This window comes from Sarcophilus harrisii, chromosome 6 (assembly GCF_902635505.1).
Source record: "Sarcophilus harrisii chromosome 6, mSarHar1.11, whole genome shotgun sequence".
NCBI lineage: Eukaryota > Metazoa > Chordata > Mammalia > Dasyuromorphia > Dasyuridae > Sarcophilus > Sarcophilus harrisii.
Genome location: NC_045431.1, coordinates 47,578,979 through 47,598,897, shown reverse-complemented (window position 1 = coordinate 47,598,897; position 19,919 = coordinate 47,578,979). Strand labels below are relative to the sequence as shown.

General features: G+C 31.9%; 1 long non-coding RNA gene across 1 annotated transcript; it reads left to right on the top strand.

Moving 5' to 3' along the window:
• Nucleotides 1-1,163: 1,163 nt before the first annotated feature.
• Nucleotides 1,164-18,880, top strand: LOC116419903. Its single transcript, XR_004230235.1, has 4 exons — nucleotides 1,164-1,194; nucleotides 6,302-6,410; nucleotides 17,812-17,840; nucleotides 18,692-18,880. It is a non-coding gene; the product is annotated as an uncharacterized LOC116419903 (long non-coding RNA).
• Nucleotides 18,881-19,919: the final 1,039 nt, after the last annotated feature.

Here is a 19,919-nt window from a genome sequence, read left to right as displayed (position 1 = left end):
GCCCATAATTGAAGAGTGACTGAAAAAGTTGTATATGAATATGATGGAGGATTATTGTGCTGTAAGAAAAGATTTTCAAAAGATATGGAAAGGCTTACACAAACTGATGAATAGTAAAATAAACAAAGTGAGAAACACATGTTATACCATAATATCAATATTACAAGTAAATGAACAATTTGAAGATTTTAAAAAATGATTCAGTGAAGAAATGAATAGAAGCAGGTGAATATACAGTAATACCAATACTAGAAAAACAAACAACTTGAAAATTTTAAGAAGTGGAGCTAAAATGTGACATGATTTATGTACATTTGGATTATACCACTATTATTAATTTAATTCACTCTTTTATTTTGTTAAAAGAGAGTTCTCATTGCGAAAATAGCTGTTATACTGAGAGAATAGAAATTGGAGCAATATGTTAATATTTGCAATGTGATATAAAAACAAAATATTAAATAAACAAAATTTTAAATAAAAACCTTAAAAATAATTTTTCAAAAATGATGTTTACAATGTTCAAAGGGCTATCAAACTGTGCATGCCATTTGATTCATCAGTATCTTTACTGGGCCTGTATCTGAAAGACATAAAAAAGGGAAAAGAACCTCACATATGCAAAAAGTGTTCGTAGCAGCCCTTTTTATAATGACTTGGAACCTGAGTGGATGTCCATCAGTTGGGAAATGACTGAATAAGATATGGCCTATAAATGTTATGGAAAATTATTGTTCCATAAGAAACAGGATTTTAGAGACCTGGAAAGACTTACATTAACAGATGCTAAGTGAACTGAGTAGAACCAAGAGAACATTGTACACAGCAATAAGAAGATTACATGATGATCAATTCTGATGGACGAGGCTCTTTTCAACAATGAGGTGATTGAGGCCAATTTCCATAGACTTGTGATTGATAGAATTGATAGAGCCAGCTGCATCCAGAGAGATGACTGTGGGGACTGAATGTGAATAACAACATAGTATTTTCAACTTTGTTGCTGTTTGCTTCCTTTTTTTTCTTTCTCATTTTTTTTTCTTTTTTATCTGATTTTTCTTGTGCAAAGTGATAATTGTGGAAATGTGTGTAAGAAGAATTGCACATGTTTAACATATATTGGATTATTTGCTTTCTTCAGGGGCATGGGAGGAAGGGAAGGAGAAAAATTTTGGAAAACAAGATTTTATAAGGGTGAGTATTGAAAACTATCTTTGCATATATTTTGAAAATAACATTATTTAAAAAAGATGAAAAAATATTCATGGCTTAGATAAGAAACAGAATTATAGAGGCAAATACTGGTATTTTAGGGCTAGAACAAGCCTTAATAATTGGAAGGGCTTCTTAGCTAACCTTTGAATCCTTTTTAGAATTCTCATAACAGTGTACATGGTGGACCCACATTTAACACCATGTACCAAGATAAAATCAAAATGGGTCCATGATTTAGGCATAAAGAATGAGATCATAAATGAATTAGAGGAACATAGGATAGTTTACTTCTCAGATATGTGGAGGAGGAAGGAATTTGTGACCAAAGAAGAACTAGAGATCATTATTGATCACAAAATATAAAATTTTGATTACATCAAATTAAAAAGCCTTTGTACAAACAAAACTAATGCAAACAAAATTAGAAGGGAGGCAACAAACTGGGAAAACATTTTTTACAGTTAAAGGTTCTGATAAAAGCCTCATTTCCAAAATTTATAAGAAATCAAGCCCTTCTCCAATTGATAAATGGTCAAAGGATATGAACAGACAATTTTCAGATGATGAAATTGAAACTATTTCCACTGATATGAAAGAATGTTCCAAATCACTATTGATCAGAGAAATGCAAATTAAGACAACTCTGAGATACCACTACACACCTGTCAGAATGGTTAAGATGATAGGAAAAAATAATGATGAATGTTGGAGGAGGTGCGGGAAAATTGGGACACTGATGCATTGTTGGTGGAGTTGTGAACGAATCCAATCATTCTGGAGAGCAATCTGGAATTATGCCCAAAAAGTTATCAAACTGTGCATACTCTTTGATCCAGCAGTGCTCCTACTGGGGTTATATCCCAAAGAGATACTGAAGAAGGGAAAGGGACCTGTATGTGCCAAAATGTTTGCGGCAGCCCTGTTTGTAGTGGCCAGAAACTGGAAAACGAATGGATGCCCATCAATTGGAGAATGGCTGAATAAATTGTGGTATATGAATGTTATGAAATATTATTGTTTTGTAAGAAATAACCACCAGGATGAACCTAGAGAGGCTTAAAGAGACTTACATGAACTGATGCTGAGTGAAATGAGCTTAATCAGGAGATCATTATACACTTCAACAACAATACTGTATGAGGATGTATTCTGAAGGAAGTGGATTTTTTCAGCAAAGAGAAGATCTAATTCAGTTCCAATTGATCAATGATGAACAGAAGCAGCTACACCCAGAGAAGGAACACTGGGAAATAAATGTAAACTCTTTGCATTTTTGTTTTTCTTCCCAATTTTTACCTTCTGAATCCAATTCTTCCTGTGTAACAAGAGAACTGTTCAGTTCTGTACACATATATTGTATCTAGGAAATACTATAATATATTTAACATGTATAAGACTGCTTGCCATTTAGGGAAAGGGGTGGAGGGAGGGAAGGGAAAAATCGAAACAGAAGTGAGTGCAAAGGATAATGTTGTAAAAAAAATTACCCATGCATATGTACTATCAATAAAAAGTTATAATTTTTTAAAAATCTTTTAAAAAAAAAAGGAAAAAAATGGTGTCCATGGCTGCTGCTTCCAGATTTTTGTGATAACGTGTATTGAACTTTTACATCAGCTTTTGACCTATTTAGTGTATAGCATTTCTGAGTCCAAATGTATTGCTATTTTAGTAACATTGTAAATTTTATGCTTTTCTAATTATCTTTTCTTTTTTCTTTTTCTTATTCACTTTATCATGCTTTTCAATTCTTGATCCCTTGCTTAGCTCTCCATAATATCTTAGTTTTATTTATATATCAAAGGAACAAAGTTTATGCTACTTTTCTTTTTCATAATAGCTTTTTATTATCAAAATATATGCAAAGATATTTTTCAACATTCACCCTGGCAAAACCTTGTGTTTCAAATTTTTCTCCCTCCCTTCCTCCCAGCTCTTCTTTTAGATGATGAGTAATCCAATATATATACGTAATTCTTCTACACTCATTTCCACATTTATCATGATGCACAAGAAGAATCAGATCAAAAAGGGAAAAAAATGAGAAAGAAAAAAGCAAGCAAGCAACAACAAAAAAAGTGAAAATTCTGTTGTGATCCACATTCAGACCCATAGTCCTCTCTCTGCATGAAGATGGCTCTCTCCATCATGTCTATCAGAATTAGCCTGAATCACCTCATTGTTAAAAAGAGCCATGTCCATCAGAATTGATCATCACATAATCTTATTTCTGTGTACAAAATGTCCTTGGTTCTACTCACTTCACTTAGTATGCTACTTTTCTTGAAAAAAAAAATTGATATTCAGTAAACTGTATCTCTCTAACTGGTACCACAACTTGGAGCCTTTTCCATTCTTCTTAATCGAGGTGTGCCAGAAATAATTCAGAAGAGCCAATTGTAAGTTTTTTTTTTTTTGGTATGATCCTTTGAACTTCAGAAATCAGCAAGCCCTATAAATCATTCTGTCACATGTCAAATTTACTGTGTATATCTTTTCTTTGCACTTATTGTTTACATGTTGTCTCACTATTAGAATATGATCTCTTAAAGAGTAGAGACCACTTTTGTTGTTTGTTTTAACCCTTATATCTTCACCATTTATCACAGTGTCCATTATATAATAAGTACTTGATTAATATTTAACTGACAGACTTCTGATTGTAATTGCATATTTCCTATGAATCATATATCTTTTGGTCCTTTCTACTCAAAGGCATCCTATTGCTACTGTCATCATGGTGATTCTGGAAAATATGCCTAACCATTAAACTAATAGTGAAAAAGAGAAGAAAAAAATGTTGAGGAAAACTAATCAACAAATTGTTTTTCAGTGACTGTACATACAATATTCTGTATCTATAGTCCCTCACCTTGCAAAAAAGGGAGAGAAGTTTCTTTTTTTCAACTTTTCTCTGGAACTCAACTGTATTACATGCTATGTCCATTTTTTGTTATTGTCATTGCACTTGTCCTTATCATTGTTTGTAATATATTTTTAGCATTGTTCTTCTAAATCACTTCACTTTAAGGTACATGTCAACTCATATTCCTTTTATTTTGTCATATCCATAATTCCTTGTGGTGCTGATTCTATTATGTTCATGTACCATTTACAAACAGTGGATATCTCCTTTGTTTCCACAAAAATAATTATAGTAGCTGTTATCCTGGTTTTATATGTATAATGCTCAATGATTGTTCATGAAAATGTTACAGAGATGCAAGTATACGCATTTGCAATTTTGCTCCTTCTCCCTCCTTCCTCTTCCATCTTTGCTCCCTTTGTTTTCTTTTTATTTCTCATTGTAAACTTTATTAGTGCTTTATACCCAAAGTAGTTATTGCTATTGCCTTGAAGTTATACATTTTCAGCATTCTTTTTTTCCTCCCAAGATAATCATAGTTAAGTGAATTGCCCAGTGTCACATAGCTGGCAAGTGCCAAATGTCTGAGGTTGGATTTGAACTCAAGTCCTCCTGACTCCAGAATCAGTGCTTTATCCATCTTGCCACCTATCTGCCCTAAAATAATAAAATTTCTTTAAAGAATGAAGGAGATGTTTTAGTGCCTTGAGATTAAAAAAATATATGATATAAGAATGTTTATCAGAAGTTATTCCTAAGCTTCAATGACATGTAGGTCATCTGCCTGACTTAGTTATTGAAGACATCAGAAGCACTTATATCATTTTTGTTTTTTGAATTTTTAAATGCAAAATTAGACATATTGATTTTAATTGGATTTTACATTCCATGTGTATTTAATCTATTTTCTTTTTATTAATTGCTTTTTTAGTTTATAGAGTTGGACTTGACATCAGGTTTATGGCACCAGGAATGTCACTTTAACCTCTCTCAACTTTGGTTTCATCTGTAAAATGGGGATAACAATAACACCAACTTCACAAAGTTATTGTGAGGATCAATTGGTATTATAACTTTAATTTTGGCAGCATTTCAGTACTATATAAATGCTAACAGTTATTAAAGTAAAACAATTTTGAGAATTGATTAGATCCTATATCTCAGTGAGCTTTCCTTTGGATTTATGATTAAGAAACAGTAAATATGTACAAAATATATAATGGGTAATTTTTTTTTTTTTTTTTTTTTTTTTTTTTTGTGGAGGAGATCTATCTAAATTTTGGTGGAGGAGAAAAGTTCTAACACTGAACATCCATAGATTTCAGGAGATTTCTTCTGTCAGAGGTGATACCTGAACAGTACTTTGAACTAAGTGGAAGTAGGGAGGGAATGCATTCTCTGCACAGAATATGCAACAATATCAAGACAGAAAAGGGAATGATATATAGGATTAGATCAAGCATGCTAATTCACATTGACTATAAAATACAGCAAGTGAACAGGAATAATTTATGAACCATTTTTTTTAAATGAAGGAGCTTAGTTGTCAAGTACTTTAAATGTCTTGCAGAAAAATTCCTTTAAATATTAGAAACAATTTACTTCCACCAAAGCTTCTTCTTCAATAGAACACTTGGTCAGAATTGCCCTATTTGGTGGATTAAAGAAGGGGAAAACTTATGATAAAGAAATCAATTACAACTATCACAATAACCCAGCCCAGAATTGATGAGGTTCTGAAATACATACAGTAGAGTGGTGAATAGAGAAAAGAAGAGAGATGTGAGTTGTATTGTAGAGGAATAATTGATAGGAGTTGGCAACTGATTAAATTTGGGAGGGGTGAGGTAGAAAGAAAGGTCAAGAATGATTGAGTTTGTGATACTGAGTACTAAGAAGAATTGTGCTTGCCTCATTATGAATAGATAAATTTGGAGGAGGAATTGGATTTAGAAGAAAGATAATGCACTTTATTTTAACCTGTCCATTTTGGAGAAACCTGTGGAATACCCAGTGAGATACTTCAACATACATGGGCAAATGATTTATTGTCATATTCTTAACATCATGGTCTCTGCATTGTTTCCAGTGGTGCCATTAAAAAAATCTAAAACCTTAACTTTAAAGTGATTAAATTGTCTCAACAGAATTTTCATTTCTTTTATCCAGAATTATTTCCAGTTAAAAATGGATTTTTCTTGTTTTCCCTACTTATCTCAGAAACTTGATGCTGTGCTGAAATTACAGGGAATACAAAGAAAAGAAATACATCTTTGATCTCATAGACCCTTAAAAATGGGGAGTAAAATGACAGAAAAGCCAGATAACAGTGAGTATATAGTTATTTGTGGAATTAGATGGGTAGCAATCATGACAAGAACTAGTCATTCTTATTTAGACCATTGTAATAATCATAGCCTACAGTTCGGTTATTTTTCCCCAGATTTTGACATCATAGTGCAGGAACATTGTATTTGTTGTAAGAGGATCTATTTTAAATCTGCATGGTTTTCACCTGAATAAGATGAGGGTTTGGACCAGGTGACAAATGAGCCACTTTTTGCACTAAATATATCATTCTATGAACAATCTGTGCTGGACCCTTTAATATAAAGGTGTGTGTGTTGGGGGAAAGATTGGTTCTGCTTCTGTTACTAAAAATGTTTTCTATAAACCCTTTCTGCTAGTAATGACAATGTTTTTGGTTAGTCACTGACTGGTATTGACTTTACTTTTCTTATCTATACAATATAAGGGCTGGTTGAAATAATCTTGAAGATATTTTCCAGCTCTATATTCATAACTTTACAAAATCCATATTGAAGGAAGACATATTTTATTTTTAATGGGATTTTTTTTTTACCAATTATATGTCAAGAAATTTTTTAGCATTCATTTTTACAAGATTTTGAGTTCTAAGGATTTTTTCTTTCTCATTCTTCCCTCTTTTTTCCTAAAACTCTAGGCAACATTATATAGGTTATGCATGTACTATCATGTAAAAGATATTGCCACAGTTGTGAAAGAAGAAAGAGATTAAAAGGGAAAAAAAAGAAAAAATTTTATAGTATATGGAAAAAATGCTTTGATCTGTATAAAGAATCAATCAGTTCTGAATGTGGATAGCATTTTCCTTCATGAGTCCTTTGTGCTTGTCTTGGATTATTGTGTTGCTGAGAACTGATTCATTCATAGTTGATCATCACACAATGTTACTAATACTCTCCATGATGTTTTCCTGATTCTGTATATTTCACATTGCATTGGTCTGTATAAGTCTTTCTGTTTTTTTCTGAAATCTGCCTACTCCTCCTTTCTAATTGTGCAAAGTATTTCCTTGCTTCCATATACTACAACTTATGTAGCCATTTCTCAATTGATGGACATCTTTTCATTGTATAATATTATTCCAGCACAGAAAGAGTTGCTATAAATATTTTTGTACATGTAGGTATTTTCCCCTTTTTTATGATTTCTTTGGGATATAGATCTAGTAGTGGTATTGCTGGATCAAAGAATATGAAGCTTAGTTTCCCTATTCTCCAGAATAGTTGAATTCCACCAACATTACATTACTATCCCAATTTTTCAACATCTTCTCCAACATTTGGTATTTTCCATTTTTATGAATTAGCTAATCTGATAGATATGAAATGTACTTCAGAATTAGGCTACTTTGTATTTCTTTAGTCAATAGTGATTTAGAACATTTCCTCTGGCCACTAAAGAGTGCATGTTTGCCCAGGGCAAAACTGATAAACTTGGTTTGTCTTGGAGCTGGAATCTGCCCACTGCCCTGGTTTATGTGGGGGTCAAAGTGTTGATGTTGAGAAAGACACATTAAAAAAAAAAACTTAGGAATTGAATTTCATATCTCAAAAAATGAAAATTCTAAAAGCATGAAAAAGACAGATTATGTTTTTATAAGAACAACCAAAATATCTAGGAGATAGAAAGTTACTCTTTTTTTTTTCATTTCTATAAAACATTTATGCAAAAGCTTTGTTACGCTGTTCTACCATTTCATTCTTAACACATGATAATCTTCAAAAGTGACCAGTAATCTAACTCTCTGATGGGGGTAAATTCAATCCTCTTTCCATGAAAGAGATTCTTTTATCATATTGTTACCTCTCTCCTCTACTGCCCTCTCTACATCACAAAATCCTTTCGGATACGGGTCATTTTATGTGAAGTCTAGGCTAGCTTCCTGAAGACCTCAGAATCAGCCAGAGTCAGGACTTGTCAGGACAAGATTAATAACTGCAAAATAATACTAAGTAATACAAAATTGCCTATATCTAAGTGCATAATAGATATAGTTATTAACTCATGAATTCTACACAACCACATAATAGATGTTAATATCTGTTTATCATGAAAGTGTTTAGTAAGAGGCAAAACAAACTAAACTTGTAAAGGACTGAAACCCTGAATAGGTGCACTGGAATCAGACAACTTTTTGGACAAAACTCTATTAGCATATGCTTGGAAAAATGGCCCTTCTTGCTATTCCTTGCTGGCTTGATCTTTTGGTGTATACAGTTAGGAGGGATTAGGGGGTGGAGTAAGACAAGTCCAAAAGTGACTTCTTTTTTATTATCATTATCAGTGCCCCATTCCTCCCATAACTGATCCTATCTTCCCAACAAGAAAATACCTTGCTTGGAAAAGATTAATAATATTATACAAAACATTGTGTTTTAGCAAAAATATTATTCATTCAATCTGAAATTAGTGTGACTAAATCCAAAGATAATTTGATTTATGTTTATTTACATCAATTATTTCAAAGTATTCATTCATTCAAAACTAAAAGATTCTGCTTTTATATTTATTTCTCATTGTATAAACAAATAATCCTTTAGGGAAAAAGTAATTTTTTCAAGGACCAAATCCTCAGCTTAATGTATCATTTTCCTTTTTGGGAGGATAAAACCACTGCTTGTACTTTCAATAAAATTTCAACAGAGCATAGAAGAAGCATATTTTTGGTAATTTCTTCAGATTCTGTGTTGCTGGAGGCCACATTATCTTTGAAACAGAGAATGCCATTAGGAACATTTGGATACTACAAACCAGTGACAAATATTGTTTGTGATTCCTAACAAATGGAAGCTATAGAGAGCCATTCCAATCACTTCCTTTGATAGATTCTTTCTGTCATAGAATTCATACATCTGTCTGATTTTCCTAGAAGTTACTGTGTTTCCTGGAGTTGTTTTATAATTTACCAAAACCATAATGTTCTTACAAAAATGGACTAGTGTCAGTTATATCTCTTATTTTCAGTCTCTTTTCATAAGTTATCTTTGGAAGTCCTTTTTCTTCCTTCAGATCTAGCCATCGAATATTTCTTGATCACTTATTATTTCTTCTTTAAAAGGACAATATCCATATTTTTCTTATGTCACTGACTTACTGATTTTTTGGTAGCTCTTTTGGTAGGTCCTAAGGTACATGTATAATAGAATAAATTCATCATTTCTTTTGAAAAAAACTAATCACTCAGTATGATATCAACTACTCACATAATATCTAAGAACACAAAAACCCCATTTTAACATAGCAACCTAGGATGTTTTCATCAACAGTTTTCAGGCTATGGTTTTAGAAAGACTTTTAAAAAATCAAATTCCTCTCTAGTGGCATAAATCATCTTTGGTAGCTGCCAACAACTGATTTATGATACATAATTAATATGGAATGAGTTGAAGAGTTTAAATTCCCTTTGTTCAAGAAAAGGAACATTCAATATGTTCTCATGTTATTTTCAAGTATTGAAAATACAGATCATTTAAATCAATGCTTCTTAATTTGTTTAGTATGAGATTTATTTTACATTAAAAAATGACTGAAGACCATCCTTCCCTATCCCTACATGCAGATTTTGCTTTGAGATTTGCTAATTTAGAAGAAAAAAAAAAGAGTACAATTCATTTCTTTTTAAAATCTAAGTTTCAAGGCATTCTTTTAGCTTTTTTTTTCTTGTTATTTGATTTAATTTTATAATTAATTATTTAATAAACTTATTTAGGTTGTTAGTAGCTTGATGCCTATAAACTATTTAATGTTCTTTTTTTAATATACTTAAAGTGAGGATAACTTGTATATATGTATGTATGTAATGTGTGTATGTATGTGTATAGATAGAAATATAGATGTAGATATACTCATATTTAAAGTAATTTGTAGCATTAGCAGATTTTTACATCTTTTACTTAGTGTTTTTTTTTCATATTAATTTTGAGACTTATGTAATACAGAATTATCATTCACCTTGTACAAATAAGAAAAGTAAAGCTTTAATAATTTGGGGCATGCTCAAGATCACCATAAAGAGATGTCATTCAAATTCAGTTCCTTCTGACTTCTAATACATTCTTCCTTCTGTTTCCCAATAAAATTGCTGGCTATTTATAAGCCATAATGGGGGAGAAAGAGAAAATAGATAGAAAAGCCACTGACTAGGGATATTTGGGAAAACTGGAAATCCTTAAAGTTAGCTGTTTTACCAATAAACTTTTAAACTTTTGTACTAAGAAAGAGTTTTAAGAAAGTGATAAGGAGTTAATTATCACCTAACATCAAAATAATTAACAGATTACCAGCAGCAAACAGGATTTAAACTGTGGCTATAAAAGAACATAGCAATTTATCATGTTAGATAGCAAGTAGAATTAACAAGAACTGAAAAAAAGTTCTCAACAAAGCACTCATGCAGCATTAGAAATTGTATTTCCTTTTTTTTCACTCTAACTGGAGTATTTCTCAGTCTAAAAATCACTCTGTGAAATTAATTGATTTAAGATTATTTTTATTTTGCTGTTTTAAAGCCAATGAATGTGCTTAACTTCCTCTTCCTCCTCCTCCTTTTCCTTTTTCTCTTTTTCTCTTCCATTATTTGAGCTGCATCATCTAGGAAGAAAGGTGATGTGCAAAAAGTAATAACCCTACTTATATCTGACTAATTAATATATCTCTGGTGGTATATGGAATTTGTTTTGCAATATTTTTCTTTAATGGAGTATGATGTCTCTGAATATTTTATGTAACTGCTCAATTGAAATGTACATTTATCAATGAGGAAAAGTGGAAATAAGTCTTGGCCAAAATTCCTAAAAAATGAAAGATATTGAGTTTTAGTTTTATTATTTATAAAGGTGAATATTGAACTAAATAACTTCAGATTTCATTTTTTGCTCTAAATTTATGCTCCTGTATTAACCAATATATAATTAAAAAGTAACTCAAAGACTTAGAAATCAAAGAAATGTGACACGAAGGAGAAAGAAATCGTCTTGGAGTTCAACAAAGGCCAAGTGTCCCCTTTGCCACATATAGGCTATGGGATCTTGAGCAGTGCATTTAATCTCTCAGTGTCCCTGATAATATTTAAAAACCACAAGTTACAGAGAAGTCACCAAACCGCACCTGAATGTAAGTTCTTTACCAGGAGATTCCTATAATCAGAGCATTTGTGAAGAAAATGGGGAGGGAAAAGTGGAAGCAGAGAACAGCAACCATAACACAAGCAGGTTTTATCGCTATATTGAGAAATTAAGGACAATTCAGTTTGATTAAAATATAAATTCCCCCAAAAAATACATCAAATCCGATAGTTGCTGAATAACTTTGTTGAGAAAGGTTAGTGAGTGAACTCATGAGTTGTCCTTTAGTTTATTCTGAATAGTACATCAGATACTTCATATTAGTGCCAGCAGTGAAAATGGACAAACTCTAAGTTTACTGCTTTCTGACATTTGTGTGCCTGAAAATGAAGGTTATCTAAGTGTACAGAGACTTTAAGACAACTACTGAACTTTGAGTAAGAAAGGTCAGGGTTGACATTCTACTGTGATTCTTTGGGCAAGTGTTCTAAACTATTTTAGATTTGATTTGGTCATCTGTAAAATGGCAATAGTGCATGTACCATCTACTCTAGAGGTTATTGCAGAGAAAGTACTTTGGCTAATGTGAATTTTTAACAAGGGAAAACCACTATGTAGAAGATATGTAGAAGTATAGCTACTAAAATCACAAATCATTCTCCTTAAGCCTACAATCCTTACTAATAAGATCATTAAACAAATAGTTTATGGGCTTGGAACTACTATCAAATAAGGTTTATCAAACAAGTACTTCAGGTAAGAGAAACAGAACCTAAAAGAATATTGTGAAAGGGGGACTTGAAAAGAAATGATTTTCCTTTCTCTGGACCAATTCATTAAAAAATGCATTTTTGAGCTGCCATTTTTTGTGATTTCACTAAATTATTTATATTATCAGATTGCAATAGAATGTAATCTTTATAGACAAAGAGTATTTCATTTCTGCCTTTGTATTTTTGTCATCCTACCCCAAGTCCTGAACACAGTAAGTATTAACAGTTGCTGAGTGGAATTATTAGATGATTTTTATTCAAATATCCATCTTCTTTCAAAAGAGGCATATTTGAAAGTTTACTGCACCCTAAAAGGTGATTTTAAAAAAATTCTTGGTACTATTTTTAACTTCTGACAAAACGATATCTTTCAGTTCTAAAATTCCTTCAAATGAAAAATGTTTGTTTTCAAACATATTTTCTTTAATGTTTGAAACATTTTATCTTTTTAAAAAATTCAGCACAGCTATAGAAAACATTTCAAATATAGTCTAAATGTCTTTATTTGGCAGGCAAGCTAAAGAAGTCAGCACCATCTATATACAGTGCCTTTGCTTATGCTTCAGGAAAATCACAATCCTCCATCAGAATAATGTTTGGATTTAAGAAGATATCAAACCAAAACAAGTTGGATCTATGTTTTCTACTGGCAAAATGTCTAGCTTCCTATAGCTATTTAATGAGGCAGATTTTATAGAGCTCACAAAACTAAATCTCAGCAAGGATACCATTAACTTAAGTGTCAGCTAAGTCACTTTCCCCCATTGGAACATGGTTATATGTTGATAGCATTAATAGACAAGTAGGAAATAGACCCAACAGTTATAGTAATTAAAACCAGCTGTAATTCCTTCTGTTGTTATAAAATCAGATTGCTGATTAGAGCAATGCAATATGAATGCAATTGTAACTCAGTAAAAATCACAAAGCATAAAAGAGTAAGAACATCTACCATTTGAAAGTGCAAGGTCAGTCTTGTGATTATGAAATATTATAACCAATGACCTGAGAGATAAGTTGGGTTTGGAACTTTTTTCATGCATGTTTTATTTTCTCCTCAATCTCTAAGATGTTAACATAAAGAAAAGACCATAAACAGTGAAAACACTCATATTGCTTCAGTGCAAATAATTAAAGAACTTAAAGATTTTTCCCCTATAAATATTTTTTCCCATTTACCAGGCATCCACAGCTGCATCAATGACTATTATGTGTACGTAATATGTATATGCATACATTGGTTCACACATATACACACATAATATATTTTTTCTAAAACTACTTCATTTTCTCATCTTGTTTCTATGGAAACTTTTCATGATAGCTTCAAAGTAGCTTTTAATGTAGATTACTGTAGAACAAACTATGCTTCAAAGTTTTTATATTTCATGCTAAAAAAATTAGCCATTTAATTGCTGAAGAACCTTCATTGTTCATCAAAATTGGTTTAACTGGTCTTCATTACCAATATACACATGTTCCCTTTAACTTATCAACTTTTGATTCATTCTAAGAAACACTAAATTATGAAAAATTGAAAGAAAACTGGTTAAAATATGGCCTGCTAAACAAGAATTTTCACATGATGTCTGAATCCAAATACAGTTATTGAGAGGAGAAGAATAATGACTTCAGTTTCTGAGTAGATTAAATACTCAGAGATAGCCAGTGATTACAAAAGAGGAGTGGGCATGTATAAGAAATCAAAATTGTATCCTTGGTTTGTAGTTATCACTGTGGAGTCAAGTAGATAGGGAAAACCAAATCAAAAGGATAGTCTATGTAGTATTATGCCAGTCCTGTCAGTCTTTACTTCAGTTGGATTTTTTAAAAAGTTATGGTAATATTGGATTATGGAAGAATAGTTTCAAGCCTAATAGCTAAAAACTACCTCTTTTTTGCAAATAGAGATCTAATAAGGTAAGTTAATTTTCTAATTTTATTTATCTAAATAAGAGTAATGGTGTACAATAAGCCTTGAATTATAGGGTGGAATCAGATTATTTAAAATATTTAATGAAAAAAAGATGATTTTCCAGCCTTTATCAAGAAATTCACTCAATCTGTGGGAGAATTCTAAGAGAGATTTCTTCTCATCTTCCAAGACCTTGCTTTCTTATTCTCTCTGCTTGTTTCGATTTTCCTGCAAAGAAACACTTAACTAGCTTAAGAGGAATCCTACTGATAATTGTTAGAAATGAGGGTTTTCTTACACTCTAGTATTACAATTGCTCTTTGATCTCATCAACATAGATACTCCTTCTAGGCATGCAGGTTATAGTTTATCTATGCCTTCATAACTTATAAGACTTATCCAAGACTTTTCATAAATATATTACGTGTATATAATATAATAGGAACCTTCTTCCTGACTTTATACTGCTACCATTGGAATATATTTGATGTTAATTAATACTCTTATGTCACGTTATAGAATTCCTCCACCCCACTCATCCATTTCTCCAATATCCTGCATGTCAGCTCTCCATTGTAATTACAAGTTTAGAATGTTTCCACTTGGCCTGGCCCAGCATTTGTCTTCAAATTTTCCTATTCCAATAATTAATGTTTAGAGTTGCCACTTCTATTTCTCCCAGTAAGAAACAGAACCAACATAGTTTTCAGTCTGCTCTGCCACTACTTATAAAGGTGCTCCAATGATAGATTGTGGTGGCTCACCCACTGGTAATGAGTCTCCGAGTTTGACTTCACTGTTCCTAGAAACACAGACACATAATGTGTTGCAAGGTCATTAGTTGAAGATTTTCCAATTTAATAAGACCTACTAGAGTTTGTGTTCAGTAGCATAACTTTCAAGAAACTAGATTCAGTTCCACACCATAATGAGGCAATGTTTACCTGATAGAATTTACTTTTTAAAAAAATGTCCTCATTTTTTCTAAAAATAAAACTTATTAGATATTCTATTTGGTGAAATCAATTTCAAATAAAAATCATTGATTGGATCATCACACTCATTCATTACCATTATTTTTAGTTCTTTAACATGACTACATAGTAATCTTTTTTCTAATAATGAATTTTAGAATTAGGACAGATCTATACATTCCTTTAGTCCAAACTCCTCAGCATTTTGCATTGTCGTTTTTTTAAAGTTTTGCATTGCCTTTAAAAGAAAGCTAGAAACTTTATTGAAATATCCAAAAAAAGATAGCACACACATATACACACATGTATACAATACATGTATGTATGTGAATGTATGATGCTGAGATTATCAACCTGACTTGCAAAAATTCCATCACAAGTTAGCATTAAAACATAGCTCATTTTATGGAACAAATGAATTTTTACTGGTTTTAAAAAAGATCTATATTAAAATCATGTTTTGTAGGCTCCTTAAAATCAAATTAAAGAGAATTTTCTTTAGAAGGAAAAAAAATTGTTCCAAGACATAATAAAAATCCCATGAGTAATAACAGGAATATCATTTATGTATTCTACACTAGAAAGAGCAATGGACTGCACTAGGGCTGAAAGTATGAATGAAATTACAATTCTAGAAGATAGTACTATCCAAGAGAGATAAGCAATAGTTCTGCATTATTAAGTATTTCTTAACACCTCATGGGGTTTATGAAAAAGAATATGAGTTATTCTGTTTTCTTCTTATGAAAGAACCCAAGATATCTATTTGATAGTCAAACAATCTTTTGATTCTTTCAATTTGGTCAAACCACACACCAGTGGATTGCAGAATTCTCTGCTGGGATCATTAATAGCAACTGTTCAACTGAACTATCGTATCACCTGGACAATTCATCAGACACTCACCTTCATCAATATGTATCAGGATCACTGCAATGGCGAGATTATTAGCACTGAGTTATGTGAAGAAGGATGTAGCCAATCAAATGTATTATATTTTAATATTTCTTTTATTTTCCCATTATAAAATATGTTCATACATATGAATCTCTATGGCTGTGCAGAAGCTGTCAATTCTCTTTATATTGTGTGACTTCTCTCTCAACACAAAGGTAAAACCCTGAGAGGAAACTTATTTTTTTCAACACTATTGCTTATTTTGTCTATAACTGTCTTCTGTGTAGTATAGTTAAAGGTAAGGGTATGGTGAGGGGTGTGAAGGGAAGCATGAAGGGTTTTAACATGATGATTTAATTTGATGCTTGAATTGATTAATGATTAAAGAAAAAGATTCAATACATTTCACATTAAAGTAATGATTTAACATGAAACATATTTCATTAAGGAATTATTGCATCTAAAATTTGAAAGGAATTTCAGGAGCCCTCTAATTCAGTAGATTATAAACTCCTTGCAGAAAGACACTTGTCTTTTGGTTTCTGTCATGTAGCATAGTGCTAAGCATGTAACATAACTTAATAAATGCTTTTTGAATAAATAATTGTTTAACTGAATGATTATCCAACAGCAATCTTCTCCCATAGTTTATCTGACTTCTGGTCATTCAGTTCTTGCTTGAACATCTCAAGTGAGAGGAAAGCACTACTGCTTAGTGGATCAAGAACTCACAAAACCAGAAATTTGCTCCAGATATTAAATTTTCAGAAGAAATGATTCCTTTTCTCAGGATGTGAACATTATCTTTCTCTTCCCATACCATCCATCCAAATGGCCTCCCCCCACACTCACAAATCTGGGAAACGTGGCAATTTTCCAAATTCAGTCCTAAAAGGCATTCATGGCCATCTTTCTGTAGAAGAGCAGACTGTCCCTTCTCTGCTTATCTTACACCTGACAGGGGGAAGCCCATCTTATTTTAAGAAGTACAGCATCAGCATGGAATTTGATGGGAGATTTAGCTGTGTAAATGAAAATATTCAAATATGACCTTCTTAAAATGCATAATCTAGAACTAAATTCAATGTTCCAGATTTGATCTGATCAGGGTACAATGAAGTACTGCCCCTAATTCTGGTTGCATTTCTCTTCATGAAGTCCTGTTATGCTTTATTTATTTATTTATTTATTTTTGACAGATTCATGATACTGCCTCTTGGAATCACAGACTTCAAATCAAATAGCTTTTATATTCCAAAAATAAGGAGATTTTTCTTGCAAAAATCATGATGAATCAGGGAAAATATCCATGGCAAATTCATGTTTTTGTGTTGGTTTCTAATAGTAAGACACTTTCTCTGTCACAATCTCACTGACCAGATAGTGAACTGTTTGACTGTAAATTTTCCTTTATTACATTGCAGTCCTATTTATCACCTCCTCAAAATAGTTCAATCTTCTTGTAAAATGTTTCCAATTATGTAATAAAATTCCGGGTGAAGCTCATTCCCAGGCTCCAACTGGGAAGTTGATGACCTGAAGTTCATGCTTTAAACTCTAGCAAGTGTCTTCTGATGAAGTTATTATTGCTACTGTCAACCAAAAGGGGAAGAAAGTTAAATCATCCACAGTCTGATAATGTAGCTATTACTGTCAAGAAAATTTAAAAAGGAAAGTCCTTAAATCTCTTCTAACTCATGCAATTTTAATACTTAAGATGACTGCCAGCAATATTATTGTTTATTATTGTTTTCACATATGTCTTGCTTTATTTCCTTAGGCATAAATCATTCTTGATGATTCATTTAGGTGAGTAGCTTTTCCATTCTTCTATACTATTACTGAAAATCCTAGATAATCTGCATTTGGAACAGCTATTTAGAGACTAACATGCTGGTATTTTAACGATATCAGGAAAAGTACATTTAAAAAAAGTTATTTAAATTTGTTTTGTTGTTGTTACTAATCCATGTTTACAAGTTGAAAAGCAGCAAGTTTAAGGCATAAAATATCTGAATTAAATGTCAATGATACCTTCCCTTTATCATATAAAATAATTCACAGAATAGCTAGGGCCTGGACATATAATTTCACTGTTAATGTGAACTCTCTAATAAAGAAACTTGTTCTACCATTTTATTTTATTCCTTCTCTTATATTTTAGTCTTAGTTTCATTGAACACTGAGAGTTTGTGACTTGTCTAGATCACACAGCTAATATGTGTCAGAGACTAGGCTTGAACCCTAATATGTGTATTCCCCCAGGCCAATTTTTTCTCTCCTGTAACAAGTCATCTCTATTAGCATTTCTCAAAAAAGAAAATGATTCTGCTATTAAGGCATCTGCTTGCTGGTTAGTAAAAGAAAAGAGTTTTTCTCACAGATTTCCAATTACTTACTTCTGTCAAAATTCAATGGATTATAGTAGCTTTTTTTCACAATTAAGCTAACAGTCCAAACCTCTTTTGTAGCAGCTTTACAGGGCATTAAAAAACTCTCCTTCTAAAAGGCACTTTTCTATTCTGGTATTTGAAGTTCCTATGAACAGCTTTTCATAGTATTATGAAAAGAAAAACTGAAAGGTAGCACAGCACATTACCTGGGAGAAGTAACATATCAATGTGACATCAATATGAACTTAAATATTAATTAACTTTCAGGGATCCAGCCTCTGCAATGGGAAAGACATAAGCCATATCAATTCCAAAGGATAAAGAACCAAGAGAAAATGAAGGACTCCTTAAACACTTTGGAGACAATGGGTCCCATTTCCTAGGTTTAATGGGAAAATATAGACAGTCAGGTACCAATAAGAGATTTTGGAATCTTGGGAACAAGATTCCAAATAAAGAAGCATTTCAAAATTCAGTTACATGAATCATGCTTGAATCAATTTTGATATTACTGACACTTTTTTTTTCCTTCCAAGGAATATGTAATCATGATATAAAGAATATACACATTAAAATATAAATTGTCTCACAACACCAAATTTGAGAAATTTTAAATTTAAAGTGGACTAGAGGCACAGAAAAGATATAACTTTTGTACTGACAAAAAATGTTTCACATAAAAGGTAGGTCTGCAACTGTTTCAAATCTCCTTACTGGAGAGAAAGATTGTAATAGAACTTCCCATTTGTTTTTTTCTGTCCATGTGGGGGCAGTAGAGCATCACTGCAGAGTATAAAATGAACTTTTAGAAAAAAGGAGATCTTAACTAAAAGAAAATATATGCCTAAAATATTTGATTTTTTTTTACTCAGAGAAACAAAGGATTTTCAGTTCTTTCCCCAAAAAACATGTGTATAAGAATTCCTCTCTAATACTATAGCTTGTACTGGAATTTCATATTAAATCAACTCTTGTTCAGGAATAAAAAGTTCACTTGAAGATTTTATCTTTTTTTTTTTCTTTAAAAAAAAAAAAAAAAACTTCGATTTGCAGCTGTTAGTCAATATTCACTTCCCTTCTATTTACCCGGGTAAGGTAAGAAGGCAGGTATGTCAAATTTCTTATTTGCTTATGTAATTAGTATTTATAATTTGATGAAAAAAAGTAACCTTTTAGATTAGATGTCTCAATCCCTCTCTCACCCGCATAATATACGAATTCAAGTGCTAGTGTCCAACTCCTTTGATGTATGAAATAGAACTGAATCAAGATACTGAATACTTGAAGCTTAGAAGAACTGACCTCATTATAGAATGCCAGCAGTTGGCACTAGCTTCAGGAATTACTCTTCAGGCCTCAAACATTGTTAGATGTTGTTCCCAACCCCCAAGACTGGAAAGTGTCTTAAAGGCTGACAAAGTAGAACACTTTGACAGAGCTTCAAGCTGAATGATATCTATTCCTGAGGCTGATCCTTTTAACTAACAGGCCCAAT